The sequence below is a fragment of the Ursus arctos genome, unplaced genomic scaffold, assembly GCF_023065955.2.
Source record: "Ursus arctos isolate Adak ecotype North America unplaced genomic scaffold, UrsArc2.0 scaffold_25, whole genome shotgun sequence".
Lineage (NCBI taxonomy): Eukaryota > Metazoa > Chordata > Mammalia > Carnivora > Ursidae > Ursus > Ursus arctos.
This window is the reverse complement of record NW_026622930.1, coordinates 26,845,109-26,859,051: the sequence shown is the minus strand read 5'-3', so window position 1 is coordinate 26,859,051 and position 13,943 is coordinate 26,845,109. Positions and strand designations below refer to the sequence as shown.

At 40.1% G+C, this 13,943-nt stretch overlaps 1 protein-coding gene across 12 annotated transcripts in view; it reads right to left on the bottom strand.

Moving 5' to 3' along the window:
* Positions 1 to 13,943, bottom strand: part of ENTPD5 (ectonucleoside triphosphate diphosphohydrolase 5 (inactive)) — a 48,527-nt gene that overhangs the window by 32,422 nt on the left and 2,162 nt on the right. For 4 of the 12 annotated variants that reach the window (XM_057318500.1, XM_048220138.2, XM_057318496.1 and 1 more), the window contains exons 2-4: positions 6,551 to 6,635; positions 2,523 to 2,602; positions 800 to 865 (exon numbers count right to left, since the gene is read on the bottom strand). The gene's annotated coding sequence lies outside the window, so the exon portion shown is untranslated. Of the gene's footprint in view, positions 1 to 799; positions 1,570 to 2,522; positions 2,603 to 6,522; positions 6,636 to 13,943 lie in introns of those variants that run through there. The other 8 variants (XM_048220137.2, XM_057318497.1, XM_048220139.2 and 5 more) reach the window with 5 other exon arrangements.

Here is a 13,943-nt window from a genome sequence, read left to right as displayed (position 1 = left end):
AGCTATTTCTGCCTTCAAACCCATGCATTTATGTGCGGAAGAGTAATTACAAGGATCAGTGCCTTTTGTCACTGTTTACACTGGAATTTGTGGGAAGAGAAGTGAAAACCTATTTTCCCTTTCTTGTTATCAAATGAAAAATATCTACCGCTTCAAATATGTTGAATCAAAATGACAAAATGAGAAAGAATGAAATATTACGATGATACCTGATACATAAAGCAAGGAATAGGGCAACCACATAAGTACATTTCTTCAAATGTGTCTAGGATGCTTTCCCTTTAAGTAACATACCATTTTTATTTTACCAATGTTGGCTACAAATATTTCTAAAGTGACTTACGATGCAGGGTCATGATTATGATCATCAGTTATATTTTTCTGCAAACCCGGGATGCCTCCAGGCGCCACAGTTCTAAAGGACCATTTGCCCATCTGCCATCAAATGGCCCGAGATTGCTATGCTTTTCGAGCTAGTTTTCCCTGACATCATGCTATGTTATCACTGATGAGTGTTGTCATATGCATGATTCCTTCAATAAACTGCCATCACATATTTTTTTTAAATCTTTAAAATCAATGGGATGTAATTCAGAAAGCCATAATTATTAGACTTTTATGTCAACTTATGCAAATGAGAGCCTCTCCAAAAGAATAAGGGTTGTAGACCTTGTGACAGGTCTTGTAGTGGCTCCGAGATCCCTTTCCACTGACTAAGAGCTCTCAGGAATAAGAAAGCAGAATGTGCAGAAATCTGACCTATCGAAAAGTGGGGTATTACTTTGTATTGGCTACTTACCAATATTTTCTTTTTCTTCTGGGCATTCCCCTTTGTTTCCTTCAACTAATGTGCCATTTTTTCAACCTATAGAAGATGGACATGGATAATCATAAGAGCAAAGTTCTCTCTTTTCCCTCTTATCAGTACACTTATTTTTGAGGTAGTAATCTCTTTTCACGTTCATTTCTAATCTGTTCAGTCTTTGGGAACCAGATCACCACACTCATCCCCTGACTTGTAGTCCAGTACTCTTGGGCTCTTCCTCCTCTTCCCTACTTTCTTCTCATTCAAACTACGACCACAGCCACTCTTATAAAATCGCTTGTTTATAAAATCAGCAACAGCAAAGGGAGGCAAGTCATACTCCTTCTAAAAGCTAGAGTGTATTTTTGTATAAATGTATGTGTATAAATGTATGGGGGCAGTGACCAAGGAGCTAATCCATAAACAAAGTGGATAAAATCTAGTTTATGCACGTAGTGGGAACTCACGTAACAAGTTGTGTGTTCCACAGTGTGATCAAGAGGGGCCACTTACTATTACATGTGTGAGTTCATGGTTAAAAGGCACCAAGCCAGGGGCGCCTGGGTGGCACAGCGGTTAAGGCGTCTGCCTTCGGCTCAGGGCATGATCCCGGCGTTCCGGGTTCGAGCCCCACGTCAGGCTCCTCCTCTATGAGCCTGCTTCTTCCTCTCCCACTCCCCCTGCTTGTGTTCCCTCTCTCGCTGGCTGTCTCTATCTCTGTCAAATAAATAAATAAAAAATCTTAAAAAAAAAAAAAAAAAAAAGGCACCAAGCCAATCCTAGTCCTAGGTACATATCCACAATAACTGAAGATAAGGACTCAACTCTTTCTACACTGATGTTCATTACAGCATTATTCACAACAACCAGAGGTGGAAACAACTGAAGTGTCCATCAGTAGATATGTAAACAAAATATGATACATATATTCAATAAATATTACTTAGCTATAAAAAGGAATGAAGTTCTGGGGCGCCTGGCTGGCTCAGTTAGAAGAGCATGACTCCTGATCTCAGGGTCGTGAGTTCAAGCCCCACAGCGGGTGTGGAGATTACTTAAATAAAGCACACAGACAAACAAATGAAGAAAGGAATGAGGTTCTAACACATGCCACAATATGGATGAACCTTGAAAACATTATGCTAAGTGAAAGAAGCTGGATACAAAAAGATATATATGATTCCACTTATATGAAATGTCAGGAATAGGTAAATTCATAGAGACAGAAAGTAGATTAGAGGTTACCAGGGGTTGACGGGGATGTAGAATGGGAGTTATTGCTTAACAGGTCCAGAGTTTCTGTTTGGGGTGATGACAGAGTTTTGGAAACAGATAGTAGTGATGGTTATAAAACACTGTGAATATAATTAAAACTACTGAACTGTACACTTAGAATAGTTAAAATGGCAATTTTCATGTTATATATTTTACCACAGTAAAAACTTTTTTTAAAAAAAAGGAAGATGCAGGGGGGTACTTGGGTGGCTCGGTTGGTTGAGCATAGGCCTCTTGATTTCAGCTCAGGTCATGATCTCAGGGTTGTGAGACTGAGCCCTGCATCAGGCTCTGTGCTCAGCAGGGAGTCTGCTTGAGATTCTCTTTCTCCCTCTTCCTCTGTGCCCTCCACCCTACTTGTGCATGAGTGCTCTCTTTCTCTCTCTCTCTCAAATAAATAAATCTTTAAAAAAAAAAAAAAAAGGCAAGCAGATGGGGGCACCTGGCTGGCTTTGTCAGTTGAGCATGCGACTCTTGATCTCGCGGTTGTGAGTTCAAATCCCACAATGGGCATAGAGCTTACTTTAAAAAAAAAAAAAAAGTGCAGATGGAACCAAACGTAAGATCATAAGAGGAAAATTGCTACCTGTAATTTCAATGAAACAACAGTTATGACAACACTTCATCCTTTGGATATCTCATAGGTACACAGCCAATTATGATTTAAATTCTGAAGGGTAGTACTGATACTCGGAAAATATCTTTAAGCATTTGAATTCATACAGTATCTTCCATTCTCCGAGAAAGTTAAACTTATGCAACATAAATCTGAAAATTATACATTCAAGAGAGGATTCGAACAAGGTTATAAATTCTAACTATACAGACCCCAAAGCAAACATTTTGTAAACTACACTTAAACACTTCTCCCAGTATGCCCCTGGGATCCAAGGATGGAATGGTGATATCTACCTCTAATCATGCAATCTTGACATTTCTATTTTCTTTTTAAAAAATTTTTTTTCTATTTTTTTTATTATGTTCAATTAGCCGACATATAATACATCATTAGTTTTTGATGTAGAGTTCAATTAAGTTTTCCTTTTAAAAACACTTAATATGTGCATATGTCAATACACTGAACTCAAAACAAAAGACACTTCAAACTGGCATCTCCAAAGCTCCCTTTCCTTGGCACCCCCCCCCCGCCCCCCGCCACACACACACAGAGGCTAAATGGATTCTTTCTTATTTCCTGTTTCTGTTAGTGGCATCACAGATTTCCTAATTCACAGCTCAAAATCCTCATCATCTTTGAATTCTCCACTCTCATACCTTCTATATTCCAATCTGTTATCAAGAACTGGTGATTTTTCCTTTGTAATATCTTTCCCATCTCTTTTCTCTTTTTTTCCTCCCTAGTACCCCTGTTAATATCTAAATTCTGGCCTTTATTACTTCAGACTTGGACTTTACAGCTTCTTAACTGGTCTTCCGATTACCAATGTTTCCATTCTCAAATCTATACACCACAGTTTTCAACATTTTCCCACTAGATTTTAACCCACAGCACGTCAGGAATTCATTTATCTTTGAACACTGTACAACCCGGCATATATGTTTAATTAATCAATGTCTGTTGAATGAATAAATGAATACATAATCACCTCACTCTCTTTAAAACTTTCATCAACTTGGGGCACCTGGGTGGCTCAGTTGGTTAAGCATCTGACCCTTGATTTCAGTTTAGGTCATGATCTCAGGGTTGTGGGATCAAGCCTCATGTCCGGCTCCCCACTCAGCGGGGAGTCTGCTTGAGATTCTCTCCCTCTGCCCCTTCCCCCTGCTCTTTCTCTCTCTCTCTCTCTCTCTAAAATAAATAAATAAATCTTTAAAAAATAAAATAAAGAGGCGCCTGGGTGGCTCAGTTGGTTGGGCATCTGCCTTCAGCTTGGGTCATGATCCCAGGGTCCTGGGATCGAGCAACGCATTGGGCTCCCTGCTCAGCAGGGAGTCTGCTTCTCCCTCTCACTGTGCCCCTACCCCCACTTGTGCACTGTCTCTCTCATACGCTCTCTCTCTCAAATGAATAAATAAAATCTTTAAAAAATAATAAAATAAAACTTTCCTTAATTTCCCACTGTTCATAACAGAATATACAAACTCAAAGACCTAAAAACTTACTGGGGCCAAGCAGGAAATATGAGTGAATAAAGGTGTAAACCAACAGGAAGTGGTGGGGACTGTGGTAAGCTAGAGAGGACATATCCCATCTAAAAGGGCAGTCGCCTGCAGCTGCCACAAACTGCTCCCATGATGAACTACAGGCCCAGTATTGCCAGGTCTTCTGATTTTTTCAAGATAAGCTGAAAGCACAGATTTCTGTGTGGAATCTGGTTTTTAAATAGTGACAATTAATTCCTAATTAATTCTTAAAAATTAAATTAAAAAAAAAAACCCAAAAGCCACTGTGCAGGCCTGACAAAACACATCTATGGGTCAAATCCAGCCTTCAAGTTACAAGTTGGTGTCTCTGCTCTGTAGGATAAAAGACAAACTCCCTGCCTAACATCTGAAGTCCTTCACTGTGAATTCCCAGGCTACCTTAGTGAAGTTTTTTGCCCACTACTTTCATACAAGAACCCTGGCTCTAGTCTAACAACTCTCAAACTTTAGGATGGATCAGAACGACCTGGAGGACTTGTTAAAACATAGGTTGGTGATGGGGCGCCTGGGTGGCGCAGTCGTTAAGCGTCTGCCTTCGGCTCAGGGTGTGATCCCAGCGTTCTGGGATCGAGCCCCACATCAGGCTTCTCCGCTAGGAGCCTGCTTCTTCCTCTCCCACTCCCCCTGCTTGTATTCCCTCTCTTGCTGGCTGTCTCTCTCTGTCAAATAAATAAATAAAATCTTAAAAAAAAAAAAAAAAGGTTGGTGGGTCTCACTGCCAGCATCCTGATTCAGCAGGTCTCCATGGGGGCCTGAGAACTTCCATTTCTAATCCTTAACAAGTTCCCAGGTGATGCTGATGCTACTGGTCCATGGACCACACTTTGGGAACGACTGCTCTAGTTAAACTTCTCCTTGTCTCAAACACATGCTGAATTTTGCTCACATGATTCTACCTTTCCAGAAAGTCTTCCCTCTTCCTTTCAGCCCACCTTCTGTAAACTTTCTCTGTAAGAGCCTTTCATGTCCCCAAATTCCTGCAGCACTTATGCACTTATCCATCACTGCTTGGTATTTTTTTATTGTTAACTGTTTGTATATCGGTGCCAATGAAGTTGTGTACCCTCACAGATCAATGCTCAGGTCAGTACCTTATACGCCTGCCTGGTACTCCTCAAGCTGTCAGGTAACATGGTATATGGTTGGTACTCACTAAACTTTTTTTTTTTAAGATGTATTTATTTATTTGAGAGAGAGAGAGAGTGAGCAAATGAGCAAGAGAAGGGGCAGAGGGAGAGGAAGAGAAGCAGACAGTGGGGAGCCAGATCTTATGACCCTGAGATCATAAGAGACCCATGAGACCCAGTCTCAATCTTATGACCCTAAGATCATAGCCTGAACCAAAATCAAGAGTCAGATGCTTGACTGACTGAGCCAGCCAGGCGCCCCCTCACTAAACATTTCGTAAATGAATATCTGATAGATACATGAAATCAAAATGCAGATAATTGGGACTGAAATATGTGTGTGTAATTTTTCTTAGGGAACTTTTAGTCCTGTGTAATGCCTTGTGTCAGAATGGACAACTAATAAAAATTGGATACTTTGCAAATAAATTGCCAGTGGTAATAATTATCTTATTTTGTATAAAAATAAAACAGTCAATGTTAAAACAACAACAACAACACTAGTTTTAAAATTGATAACAGTAAATCCTTGATCTCCAGGATTCCTTATCCCTTGCAGAGATGCGAACTAGTCAATATCACAATATAATACCTATTTAATAGAATTCTGTATTTGAACCACCAGGAAAAAATAAAATAAAATGAAAATAACTGACTCCCCATGATATTTGGAAACACCGATCAGTCCCTTCAGTTTGGATAACATATGTATGCATGATTCTAAACGTCGTATGAGAACAAAATCAAAAGCTGTCCACCTACTCTCTTCCACCTACAGAACTGCATCTGCTATCAGGTGATTTCAAGGATGATTTAGGAGTAGAAACTTGAGTCTCCAGGCGAAACAAGAATAAAGTCACAGATGAGTTTACAGAGTAAACCCAATTTGGGAATTACTAGAAGAGAAAATTAGAAATACTATATATTTTGGAAAAAAAAGAAAACCAGAAAATACTATATATTTTGATATGTAGTCACAAGTTATTTGGCTTTTTGAACAACTCCACACTTGATATTACAACCAATAGGACAAGAGAAAAGTCTTCATTTGGTAAGGACAGAGAATCTAATTCAGAAAGAAAGCACCAATAAAACCCACCCAGAATCATATGAAGTACATTTAGAGCTTTAAGCTAGCACAGATGTTACCTTATATCAGGTTACTTGTCCTACCTACCAGGACCATAATGACCTTGTCTACATGAGGATTCAACGAAGACGAAGACGCTCTACATTTCTCTGTTGACCGGGAACTATGCAAACTGGGGAAAAAACAATTGTAAAGCCAAGTCAACAAAACACTAAGTGGCTTATTCCAAGTTTTAAAAGCATTAGCATTCTAAAAAATTAAACAAAGCGTATTTATTCAGCAAGATAATCCTGAAACTTCACAGTAAACCTACCTACCAGAAATTATGGAAGGAAATGTTACCAGATGAATTGCTAAATAGCAACTTCCTATTCTACTACCTGTATCATCAGATGTTTCTTACTAACAGATGACTAAACAATAATATCCACTTGTTTGGCAGAGAATGTGGAGGTTCAAAAGACTGCGAATTCTAGAACCACCTCTACTACAGTATAAATATGGGCATTTCTCTTAGCCATAGTTAGATCACAATAGTTTTAACAACAAACCAAACACATGGTCAATAAAAATGTATGATTAAAAAAAACTATCAAGTACATGCAATTTAAAGTATTATTTGTATATTAAGAAATAATATTGTTACAATCAAATTTTTATGTTTATAAATGAGTCTATGGGCCTGTGTTCAAACAAGGAAAGTCGTGGGTGACTTTCATATTATACAACCACCAATTTTTAGAATTCCAAATATACAGCCTGTAAAGAAGATGCCCTAACCTCTCTTTTCTGCAAGTTATCAATAGGATGCATTTTCAGAACCTCAGACAAAAACTAACTGTAACTTTATGGATTCCATATCAGAGGAAATTCCTTCAGTGTATGGCGATTCCACCATGAACCCACCAGACTGTGACATACAAATAGAAGGAAAATGCGCCAGAAATACAGTAAGCCACCAGAGGGGAGGAGGTGGAGGGCTGGGCAAAAGAGGTGAAGGGGAGTAGGAGATACAGGCTTCTAGCTGTGTAATTGATGTGGGAAACCAAGGCAAAAGAAAAAATTTAAATTTCCTTACTACTTACAGTCCATTGACAAGTCCTTGAAACACGCAGAGTGACATTCCTCTAGGCACACAACTGCCTCCATGCCAGTACTTTGCTAAGCGCAAAAGGCAATCTTAGTCCACCCCCACCCCCCATCCTGTGAGTCTCTTGAATATATAAAAATTCCTTTGGAAACTTCCCTTATCTCTACTCCCCCACCAAGATACATATTGGCAATTATCCCCTAAGGATATGGCCCGCTGATCTACATCTGAAGGGTCTCATGACTAAAGGTTTACCAGACAGTAATAAATGACCTTTTCCTAACAATAGCTAGCCCCCTCAAGCTCCTGGAAACCTTGCTTCCAAAATTCCTTAGAGACTTAAGCTATCCCTACCCCTCTCCCAACTTGAAAGTCTGTAACTGGCCACTACTCACAACCCCAGGGCAGCTTTTTCTGGCCACAGGTCCTGTCCCCGTGCTTTAAAATAAAACCACCTTTCTGCACCGAAGCTGTCTCAAGAACTCTTTCTTGACCATCAGCACCGAACCCCAACATTTTCCTAGATCATTTGGTGTCCAACGTGAGGCTCAGTCTTCTCATCTGGACTCCGAGCCTCAGGGCAAACTTGCTGAGTACTTTCACTTCTCTTCCTCTACTTTCATTCCAGGGGCTTTTCAAGGACTACGGTCTTAGTGGAACACTTTTCATGTTGATTGCTCAGGCTGCCATCTTCTAGCCCATGGCTACTCTACGGGGAGGAGAAAGACTGCCTTTTGGCTGGAAGTTAGTACCCTGCCAGAATGGTAATAAGGCCCAGAAACTTGATGCCCTCTCTTTATTCCTGTTCTTATACAAAGTTGTCTGTCTTGGGCAAGGGACAGTCACCTAAGTGACCAGGACAGCTGCTGATCTTAAGACACCCCCTGAGGTTTCCACCTCATTGGTCTGTGATCCCCTTCACATCTCTGGTCTAGCTGCTTCTGGCCAACGGACCTCCACTTGGAACTGGCCAAAACCAGACCCATTGAATTAGAACCCTACCAGGGATGTTTCCTAGAGAAGTTAGCAGTAAAGACTACACATGTTGGAATGTTTAGACCATGATAGATTTCTATCTTTACTGTTTTCTGTCAATGTTTTCTACTAACTACTTAAACTACAATATTGGGTAACTTCGCCTTATAAAACTTTTCTAATGTTTCCCATGGTTGTTAAAAACAGCAATTTCTTCAAGGCAAGATAAAATAAAGCATGGCCTTCCTGGCATGACCTTCAAGGCAAGGTAAAATAAGGTATGGTCTTCATGGCATGACCTTCAAGGCATGGTATCTCAGTCCATACACTGTCACCCATTTTGCAGTCTACAATGTGATGGGGAAGTGGGGGGGCACTCTACCATCCCTCCTCCCGGGCCTTTAACAGCAGGGCAGTGATCATATCGCCTTTGTTCAAGGGACATCTCAGGCCAGTTTGACACCAGGAACCTCTGACGTGTCCTGAGTGGGATGCCACCCAGGAATTGGGGGGGAGGGGAGGATTTTCTTGGTACGGATCTTCTCTCTTCAGTTCCCAAGGTCTCTCCCTTGGGATCCCTTTTAACCCACTGGAAACAATTCAGACTCAAAATTTAGCAAAGGACTGATCATGTACAAGGCCTCCGTAGGATCTCAGTTAGATCTGCTCTATAGGCAACAGGGCAAATGCGCAGAGATACCCTGGGTCCAGGCCATCAAGGTTCTAAATCAGGACCCATACCTAAGGGCCTCTTGCAGAACATGTTTGGTCAGTAACCAGGCTAGTGAACTCCCTCCTGACATGATAATGATATGACAATGATAATTATTTAAACAGACCTCCTCCTGATAGAACCCAGGTTGCTAGAGCAAACACAGGCCATTCCTAATGAATGGGACTGACTCTCACTGTTCCTCCTCCTAATAGATGTGGGGGCTTCTCCCTCATTTCCCAGGTCAATGACTATAATTACAGCCAACTGTAGTTAGTCTACTTCAGGACGGGGACCTTAAGGAATATTCCCAAGCAGCTACCACTCCCTTTGTTTCGGGGAAATTCACTGTCTTCTCCGGCCTGATGTGAACTGCATGTTTCTACTTTGGCGGGAAAAAACCATGGTGTCAGTTCATCGTCCGAGCTGACGAGGTTTAGAACCACCTTCCCCTCCTGTTTCTACACCTGCATAACTGGTTTCTATACCATCCTCAGCGCCTCCAGCACCACTGGCTCCTTTTCCACCCCTCACTGCCAAGGACAGAAGAGCACTCCCCTGGAGTTAACACTGCCCACTTCAGATTTCCCCACCAGTGCCCCAGGTAAAAACTGACAGTGGGGAACAAATGGACTTTTACAGTGGACCCAGGTGGAACATAATTCGGTATTTAATGAATTTAAGTTTGTTGGTTTAATTAAAAGACACGTCTTTAGTCATCAACATTAAATATGCAACTTTCATTCTACCAGGAATTACTGAAGGTCAAATAAGCTCATGTTATCTCTGCTGCAATTTGTTAGCAAAGAGATGACTTAAAATGGTTAATTTTGTTGTCTCAAAATTTTCAAGGGTAATTGTTAAGATTGCTTTCAAAGTCCTTCGGTAACCTGAAACTTTAAAGTTTTGCTTGGATGATAAAGTGGGATTGAATTCATTGAACATCTAGGTCTTCTCCAAATAGGATAAAGTGCGAAAGCACTGATTACTGAACATAGGTTTGTGCTTTTGACTTCTTATGGCAGAGAAACTAAGGATATTTGGGTCTGTTGGAAAACATGCTTTATGCTTAACTGATTCATAAATTTACTATCTAAAGAATTTTGATGTAACAGTTCACAACTGGTTACTAAGTTTTCACTGGAGACTAAGTTTCTAAGAGTCAAAATTCTGCAAAATGTAATTAAGACTGATAGAAATAAGGCAAGCAACTCTGTATGTGTAAGAAAGATATAAGGAATAAAAATACACTTTTGTTGAAGGTAAAAGATGGTAATTTTTTCCTAAAATGACACTGGTTGTTTGGAGAGACATGGCTTGGGACAAAATCTGAATGCAAAGGAAAGCTGTAAAAGGTTTTGCAGGGAAATCTTTGAAAAGGAATTTTATGTGTGGTCAGGACAGACTAAAGTTGAAATGAATGGATTTTAAAAATACACTGGTATTAAGACTGAAATTCTGCTTTCTCTGTTCAAAAGACAAGTTTTCTTGGATTGTTGGTCTGCTCTTGATAAGAAAATATAAACAGGGGCATCTGGGTGGCGCAGTCGTTAAGCGTCTGCCTTTGGCTCAGGGCGTGATCCCGGCGTTCTCGGATGGAGCCCCACATCAGGCTCCTCCACTAGGAACCTGCTTCTTCCTCTCCCACTCCCCCTGATTGTGTTCCCTCTCTCGCTAGCCGTCTCTGTCAAATAAATAAAATCTTAAAAAAAAAAAGGATAAAGAAAATATAAACAAAGTTGTTTTCTCTTTTGTCTGTCCAGACAAACCAGTTTCTATGTTTTGTCTTTATCAGGTCTTTAACGAACTGTAATCCTATTTAGGCCTGTACTTTAAAACTTTCTAAGGTTTTTTAAATTTTTTTTTTTTAAAGATTTTATTTATTTATTTATTTATTCGACAGAGATAGAGACAGGCAGTGAGAGAGAAAACACAAGCAGGGGGAGTGGGAGAGGAAGAAGCAGGCTCATAGCGGAGGAGCCTGATGTGGGGCTCGATCCCATAACGCCGGGATCACGCACTGAGCCAAAAGCAGACGCCTAACCGCTGTGCCACCCAGACGCCCCTAAACTTTCTAAGGTTTTAACAAGTTTCCCGAAGATTTAAATCATAAACCGAAGTCTCTTTGACTAATTAGACTTCTTTATATGGTATGTTAGTTCTGGTAAAAGGTCATCACTCCATATTCTGATTATTCAAGTGTTCTGTGTCACAGAAATAACTGAATTTCCTTGCCAACTGCATCATAATGAACTCTCATCAGATCATTAACAATGTCCATTTCTGAGTTTTTGTCATTTCTAATTGTTCTCATTCTCTTGCAAAATGAGTTTTGTCTTCAAGGAGATTCATATAAAGGACTTTTTTGACAAATACAGGTATTCAATATCTTTACAATCATAGAACTGAAATGGATTAAGAATTTCCAAAACTAACTGAAAGGCTGCATTCAAACTAAACAAGAATTAGTAACATGGGACAAAATGAACTGAAAAGGATGATTATAGTTTTGTGACTCTTGTTTGAAACCTTGCTATTTCTCTAATGTTTACTATTCCAGATTAAGGAAACTTTTTCTTAAGATATGTATGACTTATAGAAATATGATAAAGTATTCATTTGTGAACAAATTGAAGCATTTAACTTTTCTACCAGAACCCCCTGAAATTCAAAAGGTCTCAGTAAGTATTCTTTCTTCCATGGCAATCATAGTCATTTGCATATGTTCAGTAAGAATCTATTCTCCTTGTAACAGAACACCAGTGGAAACACTGGTTATTTTACCAAGGCTTTGATTAGAATGTCATATTTGATAGAGACACGCATAGATTCAGATATGACCAAAGAGCTTTCAGGAATTGAGATGGACTATGAAACATGGAGTCATCAAGCCCCTTAAGAAATGCTGGCCTGATACCTTGCTTACAGAGTTCCCAGAAGTCTTACCAGATGAGAAAACAATGTCAATTCCTGGCAGGTGCAGGGACCTCAGGATACTTTGGGGACCTCATGAGGAGAAATTCACCCAAATCTACAGGTATTACAGGCACGTCTGATGGCAAGAACTTGGCTTGGCTTCTGGCCTAGAGGGTACTAAAAGTTCAATCTAGATTCCTTATGAAAAGTTCCAGCAGCAGATTTTAAAAGATCTACATGGCCAATCGCTAGTCTTGCTGAGCTTATAAAAATAGACCAAATTTGTTAAAATTGAACATGTTTTACAAACAAATTAGCCATAATTTATCCATCTCTGGAAATAACGGTGATTTTAGAGAGAAAAAGTATGTTTCAATAACACACCTTTGCGGATGTTAAATTCTAGTTCTGATTGCCTTTGAATGTTTGTTGTTTGCCTAAGCTAGACAACTTGAGGTAACTTCAGAGAAATTGCCACAATAGATCATGTATAGACAATCTTCATGCTGGTTATTCTGTGGGAATAATAACAGGACCCCATGGGCATATGATTATTTGAACAGCTGGAAAATGGGATTGATTCGCAACAATTGTGTAACTCAACTATCACCTTGACCAATTCTGTGTGGCTGGGATGACAAAATCACTCCTTAAAAGCAGAGCACACCCCACCTTATGGGGTTAACTAGGGACTTGTGGAGATAAGGGATGACCCCACCTTTCCTATGATTGGATTAGGTGATGCACTTATCTCTCCTGAGACAAGTCTTCTCCCACTTGCCAGTGATTCCTCATAATTAGTATACGATTAAGGCTAGACCTCAAAGAGGGCTTCTTGATGGTTTTATTCCCCAGGAATTACCTCTATTGATATAAAATTGCAAATAGAGGCTTTAGCTGAGCATACAACAGCCACCTTGAACCAGACCCAACCTGTAGTCACCCACAAATTCAAAAGGTGGCCTTCCAAAACCAAATGGCCCTTGATATCCTGATTGCAGCTCAAGGAGGCCCAGAATTAGATGGCTAGCTCTTAACGGGACCCACAGGCATGAGGCTCTACCTCATGTCCATAGCTTCCCCCCCAGCTGGATAGACCACAGTACCTTGGGTTTTGCCTGGATGCACGGACACATTATTAAAACCATTCCAACCCAGTCAACCTCCCAAATTTTAAACAACGGTGACTACATTCTGCGTTTCATTGGTATGACAACCTAGCCTCCATATCTGTTCCCTCTTTGGAACTGGAGAATGTTGTTTGGCACATGGAAACTCTTAGTAAATATACAAAGCCCTAAATGACACTCAAAATGACATTTCTCTATTAAATACTTAAGTTATACAAATGCACAAAGCAGTTTTACAAAACAGAATGGCATTAGATGTTTTGGCTGCTGCACAAGGTGAAATTTGTTCTATTGTAAAAACAGAATGCCGTGTATACATTCCAGATTATCACAAAAATATTTCTGGGTTTCTAACTGATATGAATTCTCAAATTGGCACTTTAAACGATCCCTCTTTCCTTTAATGACTGGTTAAACTCCTGGAATGGAGAAGGATTTTGTCAACTGTCAAAGGACTCTTACTTGGGCTTCTTTTTTTGTTATTCTAATCACATTTTGCTGTTTCCTCCCATGTCTCTCCACCTGGTACCGAGACTCCATCATGCCATAACTTCAAACCAACAGATGATCCTTTCTGTCATCAGAAAGAGACCCATACAATCCATCTCCCTTGGATTCAGCTGCCTCTGCCTTTTGTAACTTCCATATATGTATAAG